Raw genomic sequence first — 22,955 nt, forward strand, 5'->3', positions numbered from 1 at the left:
ATTTTAGTAAGTATATTAGTCTTAAGTTTCATTATTGTTAATTGAATAAATTGCAAGTGTTTGATTGATATTGATCGGGTTGCTTCTTGTTTGGAATTTTGGCTTAAATTTTGATGAATATATGCACTAAGCATTAAGTCGTTACTTGATTGCCTAAATGAATTGTGATTTTGATTCATATGTTGTAGCTACCATATGCATTAGACTATATCCTTGGTTGGCAACTTAATCATGAATTGTGCATTTTTACTTTAGTGAATTGAAATGAATTACTTGTTTATCATGGTTTTAAAATCAATACTAGCACATTACAAAGCACTTGTTTGTTTTTAATGCTTTGCATTTGTTTGAGTGACTTAACTTGATTCTTATCAAGCTTATCACGTTTTGCAATAAGTACCTTTACCATGTGACTATTGCAATATGTGTCATGATGAATGAGTAGTTTTCTTTTCATTGTTGGATTGGTTATTGTTATTGTGCTTCTATATCAATTGTGCGCTTTCACTTGCACAATTTCAATATCCAATATCTTATATATTTAATTCACTTTAGTTGTGGTTACCTAGGTTTGTTTGTGCCCTCTCTCTTGTTTTTCTTCACCTGCAACCCAGGCCACTTAATTGAGGAACACATGCTATTTTTTTCCTGATTGTGTGGTTATTATTCTACCTGGCCAATGTGTATGTTCTAAACAGTGCACAATTAGAAAACACACATTGTCTTCTTTCATACCACACTCATATGAACTCTTCCTCAATTCCTGTTTATTTTTTTTATACAGTAACCCGAGCCCCAGCGCCCACCAGCTGAAGGTGGAGCCTTATAGTTCGTCACCCCCAGATTGAGTGCATGCACGGAGGACCGTGCAACGTTTAAGTGTGGGGGGGGGAGATCCGCAAATTTTGGGGCATAAATTTTCTCTTCCAAAACACTTTGCAACATTTTCATGTTTTGATAGCTATTTTTTTGTGAATATTCGTTTAGTATTTCATCACATTGCACTTTGCTTAGTTTGCTTGTATATATCTTAGCTTGATTATAGTTTTATAGTAGTAAATATTTCCATGATACCTAGTATAGGAAATAAGTTTGGTAATAACAACAAAGAATTTTCAAGAAATCCCTTTTAGGGAGTTCCATTGACTAGATTTGAAAACTTATTTTTGAACTTGTTTGAAGTATTCTTCTTTTGGAACATAGAAAATAGCTTGAACAAAACACCTGATGAGATTTAAGCTTCAATTGTGTGGTTGCACATTTTCAACAACAAAGTTTGTTCTTGTGTACTATACTCCTTTAAGATTGTAATCTTAGATATGCTTGAATCTTTATGTCCTATATTTGATGTTTTGAATGCATTTAGTATGATTGAGGCCATTTCTGAAATTGAACTCACTTAACCCATATGGCCAACCCTTATATCTACCCTTGTAAACCACTTTTGAGCCTTTTAATTCCCCTTTTATTCTAATATTAAGCACATCATTCATCCTAAGCGAAAGACCACTATGTCCATGAATTGTATCTTTGTTTAGCTTGGGTTGAAGAGTGTGAATTATTCAAGTGTGGGGGACATTTGTGAGAAACATTGCTAGAAGTTACTTTGGGCTTTCATTATGAATATATGGAAGAAATGGGTAAACATTCATGCATTCATTACTTAAAACATATGCATCTCTTTTGGATGGCAAAAGAAAAAAATTTTGGTGTACGTACATTGTTAACAAAAAAAAAAGTAAAGAAATGACAATAAAAGTGTGAATAAAGAAAGCATATGTGTGTGCATTAGAAAGAAAATGCATGAGTGAATGTAAGAAAGGGGATAAATAGGGAGTAAGTGGGTTTCTTTTGTGTACATAGGTTTCTATAGGATTAAGTGGGATACTTGAGCTAATCAAATATCCAATTTGCTAAGTCCACTTAACCATATTAATCCTACCTTTATCCTAGCCCCATTACAACCCTCCAAAGACCTCATAATTTTTGCATTCATGCATCAAGTATTAGTTGATTGTTAGATGACTAGCAAATCCTAGAAAACATGATTAAAGGAGAATTGAGTGATTAACCCCTAAACACTGAGCGACTAGAGTGTATACACATCTGGTGAGGGGTTCGATAGCTCAATTCTAGGTTCTTATTTCTTATATTGTATCTTCTTGCAAGTTGCTGTTAGTTTTTGAAAATTTCATATCAAATCTTTGGACATTGATCATATTGCTATATTTTCTTGCCTTGGCCCTAATGATCTATTTATGATTGATTGGAATTCTCCTGTTTATTTTTGCCAAACTACATAGGAACCATAATAGACATAGATAGATAGTAGTTAGTATAGTTGCATACATATAAGTAGTTGCATTGAATAAATCGCTTGCCCTTTGATCCTTCTCCTTGGATTGTGATTAGCATGAGGACATGCTATATTTTAAGTGTGGGGGAATTGATGAATCCATATTTGCTGATATATTTTGGTTTGATTTGAGTGAATTTAAACATATAAACTCACATTTATTCATCCAAATAGCATACTTTTGTGTTCTCTCCCAAAATTGAGCTTAATTATGAAAACATGCTATTTTTTTCTTAATTTAATCAATTTTATCCCACTTTCATCCCATTTGATGCCTTGATTATTTTGATGAGTGATTTCAGGTATAATAGGTTGGAATGGCTTGATGAGAGTGGAGGAGAAGCGTGCAACAGGGAGAAAACATGAAGAAAACAAAGGAGAAGCACACACTGGGGTGTGCGTATGCACAATCTACTATGGATACGCACAAGAAGCACAACAGCATGTGTGCGTACGCTTGACAATCTATGCGTACAGACAGGTGAAAGATCAGCAAGTGTGCGTACGCACAGGTCCCAGCACATTACCTCATTAATGCAAATCGTTGAGGGCGATTTTTGGGCCTCCATAGCCCAGTTTTAGGACTTTCTGAAGCTGATTGAGTGCTATATCAAAGGGCCATCATTCCATGTGAAAGGGGGGAGAAATTAGGGTTAGTTTAGCAACATAAAGGTCATTTTCTAGACAGAGAAGCTCCCCTTTCTCTCTAAAAATTAGGGTTTTTAGTTTAATTTCTTTGTAATTTCTCTTTTTAATTCTTATTTTCATCTAGTTTCTTCTACCTTTCTTTCTTCTATTGTCTTGATTTTCTTAGTTTATCTTCTCAATTTCTCAATTTTGTCACTTTTATGTTAATGGATACTCTTGTTAATTTTAATTTTAATTAATGCAATTTTATATTTTCAGGTTAATTGTAGCTTCCTTTAATTGTTATCATTATTTTCCTCCTTTTGTAGCCTTAGAATTTACTTTCATTGCAATTTAATTTGATTTTATTTTCATGCATGCCAAGTGTGTTATAAAATGTTTGGCTAAATTTTTGCTTAGTTTTTCATACTCTTGGTTGGGAAATTGGGTGAACTTGAGTGGTGGATGTCCATTCTATATTGTGTTGGAATTGTTAGTTGATTTGGTTTCCACTAACTCTAAGCATTCCATTAATAGAGTTAGCTAGGACTTGTGGATTGAGATCAGTTATGCGCTTTTGACAAATTCTCGATGTTAGGATTGACTAATTAGGATTAATTCTACACAATTACCATATTTGTGGTCCATAACTAGGATAGGAAGCCTTGATTCTCCAATTCTTGCCAAGAGCACTTTTTTGCCGTTTAATTCCCTTTTTATTGCTTTAATTGTTTTCATTTAATTCCTTGCCTGCTCGTTTCATTCCTTGCTATTTACATTCCTTATCTCATGCCTTCAAACACCCATTTTCCCCCAAAGCCAATAATTGATCATTTTATTGCAATACCTAGGGAAGACGACCCGGGACTTAAATCTCCTGGTTTATATTTGTTTTGAACTGTGACATTCTTTTGAATTTAAAATTTGATTTGAGAATTAGTTGTTAGTATGGACTATACTTTCAATAAAGGAATTCTATTAAGAAATTCTATATCAACACTAAATTCTCTTTATCAAAATTTTTTAGGATCCGCAAATTTTGGGGCGTAAATTTTCTCTTCCTATACACTTTGCATCATTTTCTTGTTTTGATAGCTATGTTTTTGTGAATATTTGTTTAATATTTCATCACATTGCACTTTGCTTAGTTTGCTTGTATATATCTTAGCTTGATTATAGTTTTATAATAGTAAATATTTCCATGATACCTAGTATAGGAAATAAGTTTGGTAATAACAACAAAGAATTTTCAAGAAATCCCTTTTAGGGCATTCCATTAACTAGATTAGAAAACTTGTTTTTGAACTTGCTTGAAGTATTCTTCTTTTGGAACATAGAAAAGAGCTTGAACAAAACACCTGATGAGATTTAAGCTTCAATTGTGTGGTTGCACATTTTCAACAACAAAGTTTGTTCTTGTGTGCTATACTCCTTTAAGATTATAATCTTAGATATGCTTGAATCTTTATGTCCTATATTTGATGTTTTGAATGCATTTAGTATGATTAAGGCCATTTTTGAAATTGAACTCACATAACCCATCTGGCTAACCCTTATATCTACCCTTGTAAACCACTTTTGAGCCTTTTAATTCCCCTTTTATTCTAATATTAAGCACATCATTCACCCTAAGCGAAAGACCACTATGACCTTGAATTGTATCTTTGATTAGCTTGGGTTGAAGAGTGTGTATTATTCAAGTGTGGGGGAAATTTGTGAGAAACATTGGTAGAAGTTACTTTGGGCTTTCATTATGAAAATATGGAAGAGATGGGTAAACATTCATGCATTCATTACTTAAAACATATGCATCTCTGTTGGATGACAAAAGAAAAAATTTTGGTGTACATACTTTGTTAACAAAAAAAAAGTAAATAAATGACAATAAGAGTGTGAATAAGGAATGCACATGTGTGTGAATTAGAAAGGAAATGCATGAGTGAATGTGAGAAAGGGGATAAAAAGGGAGTAAGTGGGTTTCTTTTGTGTACATAGGTTAATATAGGATTAGGTGGGATGTTTGAACTAATCAAAGATCCAATTTTCTAAGTCCACTTAACCATATTAATCCTACCTTTATCCTAGCCCCATTACAACCCTCAAAAGACATCATAATATTTGCATTCATGCATCAAGTTTTATTTGATTGTTAGATGACTAGCAAATCCTAGAAAACATGATTAAAGGAAAATTGAGTGATTAAGCCCTAAACACTGAGCAACTAGAGTGTATATACATCTGGTGAGGGGTTCGATCGCTCAATTTTAGGTTCTTATCTCTTATATTGTATCTTCTTGCAAGTTGCTGTTAGTTTTTGAAAATTTCATATCAAATCTTTGGACATTGATCATATTGCTATATTTTCTTGCCTTGGCCCTAATGATCTATTTATGATTGATTGGAATTCTCTTGTTTGTTTTTGCCAAACTCCATACGAACCATAGTATAGACATAGATAGATAGTAGTTAGTATAGTTGCATACATATAAGTAGTTGCATTGAATAAATTGCTTGCCCTTTGATCCTTCTCCTTAGATTGTGACTAGCTTGAGGACATGCTATATTTTAAGTGTGGGGTAATTGATGAATCCATATTTGATGATATATTTTGGTTTGATTTGAGTGAATTTCAACATATAAACTCATATTTATTCATCCAAATAGCATACTTTTGTGTTCTCTGCCAAAATTGAGCTTAATTATGAAAACATGCTATTTTGTTCTTAATTTAATCAATTTTATCCCACTTTCATCCCATTTGATGCCTTGATTATTTTGACGAGTGATTTCAGGTATAATAGGTTGGAATGGCATGATGAGAGTGGAGGAGAAGCGTGCAATAGGGAGAAAACATGAAGAAAACAAAGGAGAAGCACACACTGGGGTGTGCGTATGCACAATCTACTATGAATACACACAAGAAGCACAACAGCATGTGTGCGTACGCCTGACAATCTATGCGTACGGACAAGTAAAAGATCAGCAAGTGTGCGTACGCACAGGTCCCAGCACATTACCTCATTAATGCAAATCGCTGAGGGTGAATTTTGGGGCTCCATAGCCCAGTTTTAGGACTTTCTGAAGCTGATTAAGTACTGTATCAAAGGGCCATCATTCCATGTGAAAGGGGGGAGAAATTTGGGTTAGTTTAGCAACATATAGGTCATTTTCTAGACACAGAAGCTCCCCCTTCTCTCTAAAAAATAGGGTTTTTAGTTTAATTTCTTTGGGATTTCTCTTTTTAATTCTTGTTTTCATCTAGTTTCTTTACCTTTCTTTCTTCTATTGTCTTGATTTTCTTAGTTTATCTTCTTAATTTCTTAATTTTGTCACTTTTATGTTAATGGATACTCTTGTTAATTTTAATTTTAATTAATGCAATTTTATGTTTTCAGGTTAATTGTAGCTTCCTTTAATTGTTATCATTATTTTCCTCCTTTTGTAGCCTTAGAATTTACTTTCATTGCAATTTAATTTGATTTTATTTTCATGCACGCCAAGTGTTTTATAAAATGTTTGGCTAAATTTTTGATTAGTTTTTCATACTTTTGGTTGGGAAATTGGGTGAACTTGAGTGGTGGATGTCCATTCTATATTGTGTTGGAATTGTTAGTTGATTTGGTTTCCACTAACTCTAAGCCTTCCATTAATAGAGTTGGCTAGTACTTGTGGATTGAGATTAGTTATGCCTTTTTGACAAATTCTCGATGTTAGGATTGACTAATTAGGATTAATTCTACACAATTACCATATTTGTGGTCCATAACTAGGATAGGTAGCCTTAATTCTCCAATTCTTGCCAAGAGCCCTTTTTGCCGTTTAATTCCCTTTTTTTGCATTAATTGTTTCCATTTAATTCCTTGTCTGCTCGTTTCATTCCTTGCTATTTACATTCCTTATCTCATGCCTTCAAACACCCATTTTCCCCCAAAGCCAATAATTGATCATTTCATTGCAACTCCTAGGTAAGACGACCCGAGACTTAAAACTCCTGGTTTATATTTGTTTTGAACTGTGACATTCTTTTGAATTTAAAATTTGATTTGAGAATTAGTTGTTGGTTTGGACTATACTTTCAATGAAGGAATTCTATTAAGAAATTCTATATCAACACTAAATTCTCTTTATCAAAATTTTTTATGATCCACAAATTTTACGGCGTAAATTTTCTCTTCCTATACACTTTGCATCATTTTCTTGTATATATCTTAGCTTGATTATAGTTTTATAGTAGTAAATATTTCCTTGATACCTAGTATAGGAAATAAGTTTGGTAATAACAACAAAGAATTTTCAAGAAATCCCTTTTAGGGCATTCCATTGACTAGATTTGAAAACTTGTTTTTGAACTTGCTTAAAGTATTCTTCTTTTAGAACATAGAAAAGAGCTTGAACAAAACACCTGATGAGATTTAAGCTTCAATTGTGTGGTTGCATATTTTCAATAACAAAGTTTGTTCTTGTGTGCTATACTCCTTTAAGATTATAATCTTAGATATGCTTGAATCTTTATGTCCTATATTTGATATTTTGAATGCATTTAGTATGATTAAGGCCATTTCTGAAATTGAACTCACATAACCCATCTGGCCAACCATTATATCTACCCTTGTAAACCACTTTTGAGCCTTTTAATTCCCCTTTTATTCTAATATTAAGCACATCATTCAGCTTAAGCGAAAGACCACTATGTCCATGAATTGTATCTTTGATTAGCTTGGGTTGAAGAGTGTGTATTATTCAAGTGTGGGGGTAATTTGTGAGAAATATTGGTAGAAGTTACTTTGGGCTTTCATTATGAAAATATGGAAGAGATGGGTAAACATTCATGTATTCATTACTTAAAACATATGCATCTCTTTTGGATGACAAAAGAAAAAATTTTGGTGTACATACTTTGTTAACAAAAAAAAAAGTAAAGAAATGACAATAAGAGTGTGAATAAAGAATGCACATGTGTGTGAATTAGAAAGGAAATGCATGAGTGAATGTGAGAAAGGGGATAAATAGGGAGTAAGTGGTTTCTTTTGTGTACATAGGTTAATATAGGATTAAGTGGGATGCTTGAGCTAATCAAAGATCCAATTTGGTAAGTCCACTTAACCATATTAATCCTGCCTTTATCCTAGCCCCATTACAACCCTCAAAAGACATCATAATATTTGCATTCATGCATCAAGTATTATTTGATTGTTAGATGACTAGCAAATCCTAGAAAACATGATTAAAGGAAAATTGAGTGATTAAGCCCTAAACACTGAGCAACTAGAGTGTATACACATCTGGTGAGGGGCTCGATCGCTCAATTCTAGGTTCTTATCTCTTATATTGTATCTTCTTGCAAGTTACTGTTAGTTTTTGAAAATTTCATATCAAATCTTTGGACATTGATCATATTGCTATATTTTCTTGCCTTGGCCCTAATGATCTATTTATGATTGATTGAAATTCTCTTGTTTGTTTTTGCTAAACTCCATAGGAACCATAATTTAGACATAGATAGATAGTAGTTAGTATAGTTGCATACATATAAGTAGTTGCATTGAATAAATCGCTTGCCCTTTGATCCTTCTCCTTGGATTGTGATTAGCATGAGGAAATGCTATATTTTAAGTGTGGGGGAATTGATGAATCCATATTTGATGATATATTTTGGTTTGATTTGAGTGATTTTCAACATATAAACTCACATTTATTCATCCAAATAGCACACTTTTGTGTTCTCTCCCAAAATTGAGCTTAATTATGAAAAATGCTATTTTGTTCTTAATTTAATCAATTTTATCCCACTTTCTTCCCATTTGATGCCTTGATTATTTTGACGAGTGATTTCAGGTATAATAGGTTGGAATGGCTTGATGAGAGTGGAGGAGAAGCATGCAATAGGGAGAAAACATGAAGAAAATAAAGGAGAAGCACACACTGGGGTGTGCGTATGCACAATCTACTATAGATACGCACAAGAAGCACAACAGCATGTGTGCGTACGCATGACAATCTATGCGTACGGACAAGTAAAAGATCAACAAGTGTGCGTACGCATAGGTCTCAGCACATTACCTCTTTAATGCAAATCGCTGAGGGCGATTTTTGGGCCTCCATAGCCCAGTTTTAGGACTTTCTGAAGCTGATTGAGTGCTATATCAAAGGGCCATCATTCCATGTGAAAGGGGGGAGAAATTAGGGTTTGTTTAGCAACATATAGGTCATTTTCTAGACACAGAAGCTCCCCCTTCTCTCTAAAAATTAGGATTTTTAGTTTAATTTCTTTGTAATTTCTCTTTTTAATTCTTGTTTTCATCTCGTTTCTTCTACCTTTCTTTCTTCTATTGTCTTGATTTTCTTAGTTTATCTTATCATTTTCTCAATTTTGTCACTTTTATGTTAATGGATACTTTTGTTAATTTTAATTTTAATTAATGCAATTTTATGTTTTCAGGTTAATTGTAGCTTCCTTTAATTGTTATCATTATTTTCCTCTTTTTGTAGCCTTAGAATTTACTTTGATTGCAATTTAATTTGATTTTATTTTCATGCACGCCAAGTGTTTTATAAAATGTTTGGCTAAATTTTTGCTTAGTTTTTCATACTCTTTGTTGGAAAATTGGGTGAACTTGAGTGGTGGATGTCCATTCTATATTGTGCTGGAATTGTTAGTTGATTTGGTTTCCACTAACTCTCAGCCTTCCATTAATAGACTTGGCTAGGACTTGTGGATTGAGATCAATTATGCCCTTTTGACAAATTCTCAATGTTAGGATTGACTAATTAGGATTAATTCTACACAGTTACCATATTTGTGGTCCATAACTAGGATAAGAAGCCTTAATTCTCCAATTCTTGCCAAGAGCCCTTTTTTGCCGTTTAATTCCCTTTTTATTGCTTTAATTGTTTTCATTTAATTCCTTGCCTGCTCGTTTCATTCCTTGCTATTTACATTCCTTATCTCATGCCTTCAAACACCCATTTTTCCCCAAAGCCAATAATTGATCATTTCATTGCAACTCCTAGGGAAGACGACCCGGGACTTAAAACTCCTGGTTTATATTTGTTTTGAACTGTGACATTCTTTTGAATTTAAAATTTGATTTGAGAATTATTTGTTGGTTTGGACTATACTTTCAATGAAAGAATTCTATTAAGAAATTCTATATCAACACTAAATTCTCTTTATCAAAATTTTTTAGGATCCGTAAATTTTGGGGCATAAATTTTCTCTTCCTATACACTTTGCATCATTTTCTTGTTTTGATAGCTATGTTTTTGTGAATATTCATTTAGTATTTCATCACATTGCACTTTTCTTAGTTTGCTTGTATATATCTTAGTGATGCATGGAAAACTTGTCTCATAACAAATTTCCTTCGGCAAGTGTACCGAATTTGTCGTCAAGTAAAAACTCACAATAGAGTGAGGTCGAATCCCACAGGGATTGATTGATCAAGCAACTTTAATTAGAGGAATGTTCTAGTTGAGCGAATCAGAATTTGGGTTGAGAATTGCAGAAAATTAAATGGCGGGAAAGTAAATAACAGAAAAGTAAATGCTAGAAATAAAGAGCTGAATGTAGATGACGGAAAGTAAATTGCAGAATCTTAAATGGGAATGGGGTAATTGCTCATAAAAGTAAATGACAGAAATTAAATAGAATGGGTAAGATCAGAAATAGGGAGTTCATTGGGCTCAGGAGATGTTGCATTCTCTGGATCAATTTCATTTTCATCTCTTCCTCAATCAATGCACTCATTGATCTCCTTGGCAATCTTAACTGATCGAATTACAATTCCTTGTAATTTAATCTCTCAAATCTTGATCAATAGCCAATTCCTTGGTCAATTGCTCATGAGAAGAGATGAAATATGGTCACTGATTATACCACATGCATTTCCCAAATCAAGTGTTGAGAGGATTATAGTCACATGTCCATCCAAACCCAATTTGGTCCAGTATGAGAAAGCATTTCTAGCATGATCTCTTCATTCCTCTTTCAAGGTTCAAAAGAGATCCAAGTTTGAATAGCTTCTTTTCTAAGATAACAACCCAATTGGATGAAGATCGAAAGCTTTCAAGTAAAATCAAGAGAAAAGATAGAAGAAGAATAATGAAAACTAGTATTGATCCATCAAATTACAACAGAGCTCCCTAACCCAATGAAAGGGGTTTAGTTGTTCATAGCTCTGGAAAATGAAAACAAAAATGGAGAATACATGATGAAACTAGAAGTGCAGAGAAAGTAAAATACAGAGAGTAGTTCTATGCCAAGAGGCTCCCTATATTTTCCAACTCCCAAAATAATTTAAAGCTACTCCTATATATACTACTCTTCTGATCTTCTAGTTGCATCTTCAAGTCATGGGTATGGGCCTTTGAATCTTGAGTTTGAAGCAGTTATCTTCTTCATTGGGCTTGGCTTTACTTGCAGAGAGAAAGTGTGAAGTGGGCAGAGACTTTAGCTCAGGACGTTAGTGGTGTTAACGTTCAGTGAAAATATAGGTTCGAGAACGTTAGTGACAATCACCTTTTTCACTAACGTTCCTCACCCAAGTAAGAGTCACGTTAACCTCAATGTTAGTGGCATAAACGTTGCCACTAACGTTGCCTCTTTGTCCTTCGCACACGTTATTGGGACTTACCTTTCCCAATAACGTTGAGAAGCCTCCTCCTTCCCTACGTTAAGAGTCCACGTTAACTTAGTTAACGTGGCTCCTTAACGTAGGCTTGCCAACCTTCGAGAACGTTAGTGACACTTACCTTTGTCACTAACGTTCCAATGTTCCCCTAGCTCCCACGTTAGAGTCCACGTTAACTAGGTTAACGTGGCCTTTAACGTGGCTGTGCTAGCCATCTCCAATGTTAGTGACAAAGGTGAATGTCACTAACGTTGGCTCATCATCTCTCCTCCTCACGTTAGCTTCCACGTTAACTAAGTTAACGTGGGAGTTAACGTGGCTCATTGTGGCTTGTGTGGGCTCCTTCCAACGTTAGTGACAATGTTAGGTGTCACTAACGTTGGCGATCACCTTCCTTCTTCACGTTAGCTTCCACGTTAACTAGGTTAACGTGGGAGTTAATGTGGCTTATTGGGGCTTGTGTGGGTTAATCCCAACGTTAGTGACAATGTTTGGTGTCACTAACGTTGTCGATCACCTACTTTCTTCACGTTAGCTTCCATGTTAACTAGGTTAACGTGGAAGTTAACGTGACTTATTGTGACTTGGCCAACGTTAGTGACATAGTTGAATGTCACTAACGTTGGCTTCCCCTTTACTTCTTTAACGTTAGAGGCCACGTTAACTAAGTTAACGTGGCTCTTAACGTGGCCACTTATGAGCTTGGTCCAACGTTAGTGACAAAGGTAAGTGTCACTAACGTTGGCTCCATTTCCTTTCCTCCACGTTAGAGTTCACGTTAACTTAGTTAACTTAGTTAACGTGACTCTTAACGTGGGCAATGATGGCTTCGAGAGTGTTATTGGCGATTACTTTTCTCATTAACTTTGCAAGTTACTCCCATTCCACGTTAGGAGTTACGTTAATTAGATTAACGTGGCTGCTAACGTGGTTCTTCCTTGCTTCCTTTGTCCTGAAATCAAGCAATAGAGTGCATCAAAGTTCTAGTCCAAGTCATGGGAAATACAACATCCAATTTGTCATTAAATTCATGCAAAATCCTCATAAAATCATGTAAAGTGCACAATGTATGCTTGAATCAAGATGTAAGTGAATATCTACCCAAAACTAGCTTATTTTCTACGGAAATGCATGAAACTACCCTAAAAACAGTAAAGAAAAGGTCAGTGAAACTGGCCAAAATGCCCTAGCATCACAACACCAAACTTAAAGCTTGCTTGTCCCTAAGCAAGTTCTGGAACAAGAGAATGATGAATGGAATGCCAAGAGAAATGAGTCATTCTTGTGGAGGTCATGTCCCTGGTTTTATGGTGGTTTCATGCATAGCAACTTAGATTCATTCCTTTACTGGCTTTTAGACCTTTGTCATGTCCTAGAATACTCACTGTGATTGCATCCCATGAGACTTTTATTCATTGATCCTTTTATTGTTATTTCAGGGCTTATTTGTGTTCTTAGGCTAAGTGCTCTGTAAGGGGCGACTCTTTAAGATAAGCTTTCAGCCAACACTCCCGAACCAGTTGGTTCAAGGTGCTAGGTGTTAAGACACCCCTACGGACTTACTCCCTCAAGTCTCTTTCCCCTATACATACACACCACAGGCATATAGTTTATTTATTTTCTTTTCTTGAGACCTTGGTGTCCAGCACCTCTTTGGGTTACTAAATGCTCTGTAGTGAAGGTTACTCTTGATAGTGGACTTTCAGCTGATAATCCCTAGTTAGTTAACCCAAGTTACCAAGTGATAAGGCACCCCAAAGAGCTTATTCATCCAAGTAGATCCCTCACACAGGAGCACCACAGACACATGCCTCAAGATTAAAACCATTGGTGCCTAGCCTTATTGCTTACTCTTTTTTTTTCTTTTATTTTTCAACCTTTATTTGTTCTTTCCCTTTTTCTTATTAGGATCTTCTCATTTAGCTAGTCTCATGGGGTGTATTCAAAGCATAGTATTCATGACAGATAGTTGTCTTCCCACCTGGTGGTTGAACCAACTTAGCTAACTTATGACTATACCATAAACTCATGAACTTACTCCATAGTATGAACTCCTCTCTGGTCTTTTGAAACACTCATTCTATTTTTCATTTGATTCAAAGGGACAAGCATACAAGTAAGTAAGGAGATGATGCAGTAACATAAAGACTAGCAAACATAGACCTTATTCAAAAAAAAACTTAAAAGACAGAATTTAAAAAGGTTCAAACTACTATGGAAGCATGTTCTATTTTATACAAGATCTTCCTTATTTAGAGTATAGAGAAAGATGGACCAAAGAAGGAACTCCACCACCTTTTACTCATGTGGTTGCCCATGCTCTCCTCCTTGCTTGTCCTCCTTGTGTCCCTCTTGATTGCTCGTACTCCCACTCCCTTTGCTTTTTCCAATCAGCTTCTTCCAGAAACCACCATCTTCCATCTTCTTCTTGAGTGTTTCCTTCTGCTGTTTCACCTTCCTCTCTTCTTGTTCTACAAAATCTTTTTGGACCTCATCATATGTAGGGATGGCATAGTGTAGATGATGCATATTACTAGACATGTAGTTCAACTTGGCTTGAGTGTTTACGTTGAACTCCTCCCTATGTAGTTGCCATCCTTCATTAAGTACAGTGAACTCATTGAATGCTTTCATCTGAACTATTTGCCGCTGATTGAGTTCCTGCAAATGCTTATCTTGACGTTCTTACCTCTCAGTAACTTGGCGGATGGCTTGAGTGAGCTGGCAATATTGTTCCTGTTGCTGCTCCATTTGTTGTTTCTGCCACTCTTCTTGTTGGCTCATCCAGTTGGGCTGAAGGTTTAGCATTTGCTCTTGTCCTTCCATATGTCTCATCCCCAGATCTTTAATGGCCCTTAGAAGGTGATTCAAATTCAAGTTGGCTAGGTCATGATGCTCTTCTTGTTGATATTCTTCTTGATGAGGCTCCTCTTGGTGGGCTCCTTCTTTCCCTTTTAGCTTCCCTATTTGTGGCCTTCTTTGTTGCTGAACAGGTGTAGTATAGACAAGACGCTGGATTGTAACTAGCCTCCCAGGGTTCACCCAGTCTGGATTGTTATCCTCGAAGACCACCTTAGCCTTTGTACATAGTCTGAGAATAGCGCTGGGGTACCAAAGCCTGGCACTCGAATCAGCCTTCTCAGCTGACTCTTGAATCCTCTCAGCTATGAGTTTATGCACATTGATTTCTCCATCCTGTACTAGGCAATGTACCATAGTCGCTCGATTAATATTGACCTCTGAATTATTTACAGCTGGGAGGATGGACCTCCTTACGAGTTCAAACCACCCTTTGGCTTCTGGGCTAAGGTCTCCCCTCTTGATGAACCGGGGTCTTCCATCTGCATACCTCTCCCAATTAGCTGCTATGACACAGATGTTAGTCACGATTTCTGTGAGCTCATCATTGTCAGGGCTCTTACTTATCCTTGCATGATAACTGGGCTCATCAAAATGTGGTGATTTCAAGTGAAGAGTTCTTGTTATAGCATTTGGGCTGAAGTCTACCTCCTTTCCTCTTACATAGCTTTTGAAGGTTGGGGCCCTGGTTTTGTCTTCTCTAACCACATTTGCGTAGAACTCTTTGATGAGGTTTGCATTGATCTTCCCCCTTGGATTAGTGAGCCTTTGCCACCCTCTTTGTTCAATTTTCTCCCGAATCTGTGGGCACTCGTCTTCATTGATTTGGAAAGTTAACTCAGGCAGTATCTTCTTGATCTTGATCCTTTCAAATTCTTGTTCACAAAAGGCAGTTTTGAATCTCTTCTCATCAAAAAGAATGTTCTCCATTGGTTTCCTCCTCTTTTGCCTCCTGGAACTTGATGATGCCATGAATTTGAGTTGCTATTTGAGGGGATTGGAAGGTAAGGATAGATGAGGAATTTGGTTGGTTAAGACGAGGTGTGATGAAGGGGTTTTAGATGTCGAAAGTGTGAAGTGTTGAGAGTGGGACTTTGAATGTGAGTGGTAAGTATGCACTAGGACTCATTTATAGGGAGATTATGAGTGAGTGGAGGGTGTGGATTGATGGAATGGTTGCTTGATGGACGGTTAGGGTTGTGCATGGAGAAAGGACAAGGATCATCACTTTATGAGGGTTATTGGTTCGGTCTTCAAGAGTCTCCTTTCTTCAATGTTGCATGGCAACATTTTCCAATGCATTCCTTCTTGAGACAAGTGTGTAGTTCCTCTTCATGAAGTGGCCGAACCTTTCCCATTTAATTGTCCAATCAATCTCCTTCAATGCTCCTCTCCTTTTTCCTATAAAGATAAAATAAGAAAAGTAAGAATTAGTATCATAAAAAAAACAAGTTAAACTTTACGGCTAGAATAAAAAAGGAAGAAAAGATTTTGTTTATTCATGAATTCCAACTAACTAACTGACTGTGTATCCTTATATGCACATTGGTGGCACCATGGGGTGACACCAAACTTAGTTTGGAGCACTGTGATGAAAAATTCTGTTCAAAGATCCAAGACTAGCATGCTCTCAGTTGCATTCATGCTTTCTTGGCCTGCTTTGAACACCAAACTTGTTCTTCACTATATACTGCCTATTAAGGATTTCACCAAGTGTTTGTCAAGTCTGGGTTGGAATTCATGAATATTGACTTATTCACTATTTTCTAAAAGCATATAAAATATGGGTTGCCTCCCATGAAGCGCTTCTTTAGCGTCACTAGCTTGACGTTTCTCCCTCATCAGGGTGGTTGGTAATGCTTAAAGTCCTCCCCTCTTGCTGTGGACTTATATCCATTGGTTGTATCAATGACCTCTACATATTCTAAGGAGAAAACTCTGTTGATAGTAAAGACCTTAGGTAACTAAGATGGTACAGTGGGGAGATTAGGGGGGATATCTGGGAAGTAAGCTGAGATCACTTTATCCCCTGGAGAGAAGTCCTCTGTAGGGATCTTCTTGTTCCTCCACTCCCTTGGTACCTTCTTCTTTGTCCCTTTTGATGTTGCATTGCTCTTTGTGACTTCTTCTTCTAAGGGAATTTTGTTGTTGTCTTCACATGTCTCTGGTGGTTTAGGTTCCTCTAGCTTTTCCTTGAGCTGTGACAACTGCTTATTTCCTTATTCATCAACCAAGGGCTTTTCCAGATGGGCTGGTTGTGCTTCAGTGCTTGCTTCCTCTGTCAGCATCTCATTATGATCTTTGCTTGGTTCTTTGTTCTCTTGGTCTGATTCTTGTGAGAGTTTGAAGACATTAAAGCTGAGTCGTTCATCATGGATCCTCAATATTAGCTCCCTTCGCTCCACATCTATGAGTGCTCTGGCTGTAGCTAGGAATGGTCTTCCCAATATGATTGGGTGAGTGTGACTCTCTTCCATGTCCAGAATGACAAAGTCTGTGGGAAGAAAGTATTTCCCAACCTTTACCAACACATTTTCCACCACTCTTATTGCTTGTTTTTGAGTTTTGTTTGCCAGCCTGATGACTACATCTGTGGGCATTATCTCATTGATCTTCAGCCTCTTCACCAGGGATAAGGGCATTAAGTTGATGCTTGCTCCCAAATCGCAGAGTGCTTTATCAAACATTGTTTCTCCTATGGCACAGGGGACATGAAAAATCCCTGGATCTTTTCTTTTTGTAGGCAACTGTGGTTGAATGAGGGCACTGCACTCCTTTTTCATCACTATAGTTTGGCCTCCCTTGAGTGAGCTTTTCTTGGGAAGCAGCTCCTTCATATACTTGATGTATGCAGGCATTTGTTGAATAGTCTTGATGAATGGTATGTTGACATGCAGAGATACAAACAAATCTAGAAACCTTGAGTATATTCTCTTCTCCACAGCACCATTGAGCAGTTGGGGAAAAGGTGCATAGAGTCTCAGCAGCTCTTGTTTTGAGATTTCTAGTTCTTGGTAATCTTTTTCCTCCTTCTCTGCTGAGGTGTCTCCAGGTTGTTCTGCCGACTTGTTTGGCTTGTCCTCAGTCTCCTTATCACTTATAGTGATCATCTTGCAATCTTCCCATCTTACTTTCTTTGTTTCACCTCTCGGATTCTTCTCTGTGTCACTTGGGAATCCATCTGTGGGTTTGGGAATCTGCTCAGAGAGATACCCTACTTGAGATTCCAATCTCTTGATTGTATCTCCTTGGTTCTTAAAATTTGCTCGCACTTCCTCCTTAAATGCCTTGTTGTCTTGAATCTCTTTGCCTATGCCTTCAAGTAGATTCTCAATCCTTGAGAGTCTGTCATCAAATGATGGTAGATTGGGATTAGAGGTGAAAGGATGAGGTAAGTTATTTTGGTTTTGATATGAATGTGGAGAGGTGTTGTTATGTGTAACAACCCCGGTTTTCGAGTACGCGATATCTTTTCTGAAAGTACGAATTTCTCCGGAAGATTAGTAAGGGGGAAACCTTTAATATATCATCAAGTATCTCAATCCTCATTGTCATTATGTTATCTTTAAGTTAGAACCTTTTCCGAGACAAGCTCGATAACGCGGTCGCGAAGAACCTAGTTTTTGAACCGTATCGGTTAGGAGTTTTGATTCGGTTTTTTGTAAATAGTCTCAGTTTGACAAACCGGACCTGATTTATGAGAGAAGAGAGATAATAGGATGATATTATCATTATATTAGTATTAGAAGCTTCTTGAATGATATTATAAGGTTACCTGATCAGTTTTAGTTAAAAACAGAAAATCGGTTTAACCGGGTTCACAATTTACTGGTGCAGCTTAGCACCAGCACTCTTTGATGAATTTAGCAATGCTAAGGCCTCATTATTCATGTTTTATTCTCATAATAAATATGTTACTAGTGTCATTTATGCTAGTAGCTCAGAAAATAATTTTTAGAGATGTTTTTGCAAGTGTTCCGATACATCTAGTTTTAGTAGTTATACACCTGAGATATTTTAATATTATTTTAATCCACCTCCAAGCCAACCAATCACAACTCACCCTACACCCCCAAAACCCCCAAGGCTGGCTCATTTTCACTTTGTGGCCGAAAATAGGTAGAGAGAAAAAGAGAGAAAAGTTCTTAGTTCCAAATCTTCAAAGCTTGATTTTTGCTGAACTAAAACTCAAATCAAAATTCCAATCCGACCAAAATGATCCTCTCTTCTTTCTCTTCATGATCATATGACTTATCAAGGCTGGAATCAAGGTGAGTTGGCTGCACCATCTCTCTTTTGATTCGGTTTCAAGGAAACATGCTTAAATATGTCTTTTCTTGATGTGATTTAGGAGGAAAAAGTGCTTAAGGACCACCTGAAAGTTTGATTGAATTAGGAGCAGCAAAACCAGGTAGGGTGTCACGAAATTAATCTTGATTATTTGGGTTTGAGTTGTGTGAATGTTGTATTATTTGGCTGTGCTAAAAATTCGTTGCATATATGATTGATTCTTGGTGAAAATTTGGTGAAATTTTGATGAAATTTGATGAAATTCAAGCTTTAAAGTTCATGTTCTTGGGCAGCAGGAAAAACGAAATCCTAAGCTTAAATTGAGGTTCAATTTGTGTTAAAATCATGTAGAAAAGATGGGGTTTTAGTGGCTGCTAATTTATTATGAATTATAGTAAAAATCGGTTGCTGAAAAGACTGAAAAACGGGTAAAAACAGAGAAAGAATATGAAGAATTTATGAAGAACATGAAGAACACTTTGAGTGTGATGAAGAACAATGAAGAACAGGCCTTAGATCTTAAAAAGGGCAAGGAAGTAAAATTTTTGGTGTTTAAAGGGTTGTTTGGTAATTTCTGAAAGTTAGGGTGGTAAAAGTAGAAATATTAAAGTTATGGGTGGTAAAAAGTGAATTTTAAACGTTAAAAGTAAAAGTAAGTTAATTTTCGAAAATTTAATGATAAAATAATAAAAAATAATAAAATATTAAATAATAATATTTAATTAAAAATAATATTTTAATAAAAATAATAAAATAATGCGGAAAAGGCAGTTTTCTATAAAAGCTTTAGAAAGATAACTTTAAGCGCAGAATCTCATAATTACCTTCATAAAACACCTAGGGAGTGGTAAAAACATATTAGTGAGGCAAAGATAAATAAAAGATAAAAAGTTGAAGAAAAGATAAAAATCGAAGAAAAAGTCTGTAAAGTTTTAATGACAGAAAAACAGACAGGGACTAGTGAACGAACTAGGGCACCGTAGTTAGTCCTTGAATTGCGAATAGGGTTAGGTATTATATGAAAAGTTAAACTGTTTCAGTATAGACTTAATGAACCTATACTTGGGGCAGGCTAACTAATCATACCGAAATTTACATAAGCTTTAAATACATACGTTAAACAGAGAAAACAGAATAAAGTAAAGAAGCGCAGAGAAAAGAACAAACAGAGCAGAATAAAGAGACAAAGCGAAGAGAGTAATATGACAAAGAGCAGAGGACCTATTGAGAGGTCATTTGTTGCATTAAGGCAACCTTAGAGATATCTATATGTTCATCTGCTGCATTGTGGCAGTCAGATAGATAATGGTGCAACCACTGAGAAACACTTTCCTGCGGTACAGAACCATATTTTATTTCTGTAAGGCAGAGGGGTTATTTCCTGCTACAGAGTACCGTGACCACATTTTCGATTTCTGTAGTGGTAGAGGGGTTATTTCCTGTATACAGAAGGTGTTTCGGCATACATACCTGCAGTGGCAGATGTGTTATTTCCTGCGTGCAGTGGACCCTGTGGTGGCAGAGGGGTTATTTCCTGTACACAGGGGTATAGCCAACAGGAAAGCCATATCCGGCTGGTAATGCTGGGTTATGTCGGGAGCGGGTAGAAACCGACAAATGAGCTCATTACCTGCACTAGGACTAGACATGCATCATTCTTGTCTGCGCATTATTCTCTATTGCATTCCTACTTGTGTTTGATCTATTTCTTTATGTTTGTTTGCTCGAGTGTTATGTCTGATGGGATATTTTTGTGGAAAAATGAATTTCTCCAAAACACCCAAAACTAACCGGCAAGTGCACCGGGTCGCATCAAGTAATAATAACTCAAGGGAGTGAGGTCGATCCCACAGGGATTGAAGGATTGAGCAATTTTAGCTTAGTGGTTGATTTAGTCAAGCGAATCAAGATTTGGTTGAGAGATTTGTGATTTGCAGAATTTAAATTGCAGAGAAAGTAAAGGGAGTAGGTAAATTGTATGAAAGTAAAGAGAGCTGAAATTTAAAGTGCTGAATCTTAAAGAACAAGAAATTAAATGGCCGAAACTTAGAACGCAAGAAATGTAAATTGCAGAATCTTAAATTGCAAGAAATGTAAATGGCTTGAATTGTAAAGGGAATTGGAAATTGGATTTGCAGAAATTAAACAAGGGAAAGTAAAATTCAACAAGCAGAGAAATAGAAGATAACTTGGATTGAATCGGATCTAAAAACAGAAATGTAAATGAGATTGAAAAAGCATTAAACAGAGGATGTAAAATTGGAATTCAGATCTCAGGACCCAAGAGACTAGATAACCAAGTCTAGATCTCAATGCCTTCCTAGATCCAACAAGAACAATTGCAAAGGAAATGTAAATTGCAAAGAAAGTATATGAAGAAGCAATTAACCGAAACTGAAATTCAATTAAGCAGAGAATTAAACAAGATCCCAAGGTGAGAATGAAACAGAATTCCTTCAATTCTCCAACCCAAGATCCAAGATAAGTGTAATTGAAATTGAAAGCAAGAAAACTAAGAGGAAGGGAATTCAATTCTCCTTCCCCGAGACTTAGAAATTAAAATTCACTCAACACCAAAAGCTCTCCGAAAACTCTCTATGAAAACTAAAAGGGAAAGCTCTCCTAAAAACTTAAATCCTATGCTATTTATACACTTTCTTCAAATGGTCTTCAATTCTTCAATTGGGCCTTTGCTCTTGATGGAATTGGGTTGATAGAGGCCTTGGTTGATTGTTCTTGGAGTTTGGAAAAGAACCGAATTGAACCGGGTTTGGAATCATGAAAGCTTGAGTAAAAGTTTGAGTAAAAGTTTGAGGCAAACTTTTACTCAAACTTTTCACATCAGCTACCCTCTTTTGCTGATATCAACTTTGGGGCAAAAGTTTGGGGTCAAACTTTTGCTCCAACGTTGGCCTCCCCTTGCACACTCATGGGGCCAACGTTTGCCAAAAAGTTAGAGGCAAACGTTGGCACAAACTTTTGCTCTCCAGGGTGTGTTGTTCATGCGCCAACGTTTGCCAAAACGTTTGAGGCAAACGTTGGCGCAAACTTTTGCTCTCCAGGATGTTGATTTGTGATGCCAAAAGTTTGCCAAAAAGTTTGAGGCAAACTTTTGCTCTAGCTTTTTGCCCAAAAGTTTGCACAAAAGTTTGAGGCCAACTTTTGCTCCAGCTTTTTGCCCAAAAGTTTGCACAAAAGTTGGCCTCAAACTTTTTGGCAAACTTTTGGCATCACAAATCAACACCCTGGAGAGCAATAGTTTGCGCCAACGTTTGCCTCAAACTTTTTGGCAAACGTTGGCGCATGAACAACACACCCTGGAGAGCAAAAGTTTGCGCCAACGTTTGCCTCTAACTTTTTGGCAAACGTTGGCGCCATGAGTGTGCAAGGGGAGGCCAACGTTGGAGCAAAAGTTTGACCCCAAACTTTTGCCCCAACGTTGATATCAGCAAAAGAGGGTGGCTGATGTGAAAAGTTTGAGTAAAAGTTTGCCTCAAACTTTTACTCAAACTTTTACTCAAGCTTTCATGATTCCAAACTCGGTTCAATTCGGTTCTTTTCCAAACTCCAAGAACAATCAACCAAGGCCTCTATCAACCCAATTCCATCAAGAGCAAAGGCCCAATTGAAGGCTTGAAGACCATTTGAAGAAAGTGTATAAATAGCATAGGATTTAAGTTTTTAGGAGAGCTTTCCCTTTTAGTTTTCATAGAGAGTTTTCGGAGAGCTTTTGGTGTTGAGTGAATTTTAATTTCTAAGTCTCGGGGAAGGAGAATTGAATTCCCTTCCTCTTAGTTTTCTTGCTTTCAATTTCAATTACACTTATCTTGGATCTTGGGTTGGAGAATTGAAGGAATTCTGTTTCATTCTCACCTTGGGATCTTGTTTAATTCTCTGCTTAATTGAATTTCAGTTTCGGTTAATTGCTTCTTCATCTACTTTCTTTGAAATTTACATTTCCTTTGCAATTGTTCTTGTTGGATCTAGGAAGGCATTGAGATCTAGACTTGGTTATCTAGTCTCTTGGGTCCTGAGATCTGAATTCCAATTTTACATCCTCTGTTTAATGCTTTTTCAATCTCATTTACATTTCTGTTTTTAGATCCGATTCAATCCAAGTTATCTTCTATTTCTCTGCTTGTTGAATTTTACTTTCCCTTGTTTAATTTCTGCAAATCCAATTTCCAATTCCC

This window comes from Arachis hypogaea, chromosome 12 (assembly GCF_003086295.3).
Source record: "Arachis hypogaea cultivar Tifrunner chromosome 12, arahy.Tifrunner.gnm2.J5K5, whole genome shotgun sequence".
Classification (NCBI taxonomy): Eukaryota; Viridiplantae; Streptophyta; class Magnoliopsida; order Fabales; family Fabaceae; genus Arachis; species Arachis hypogaea.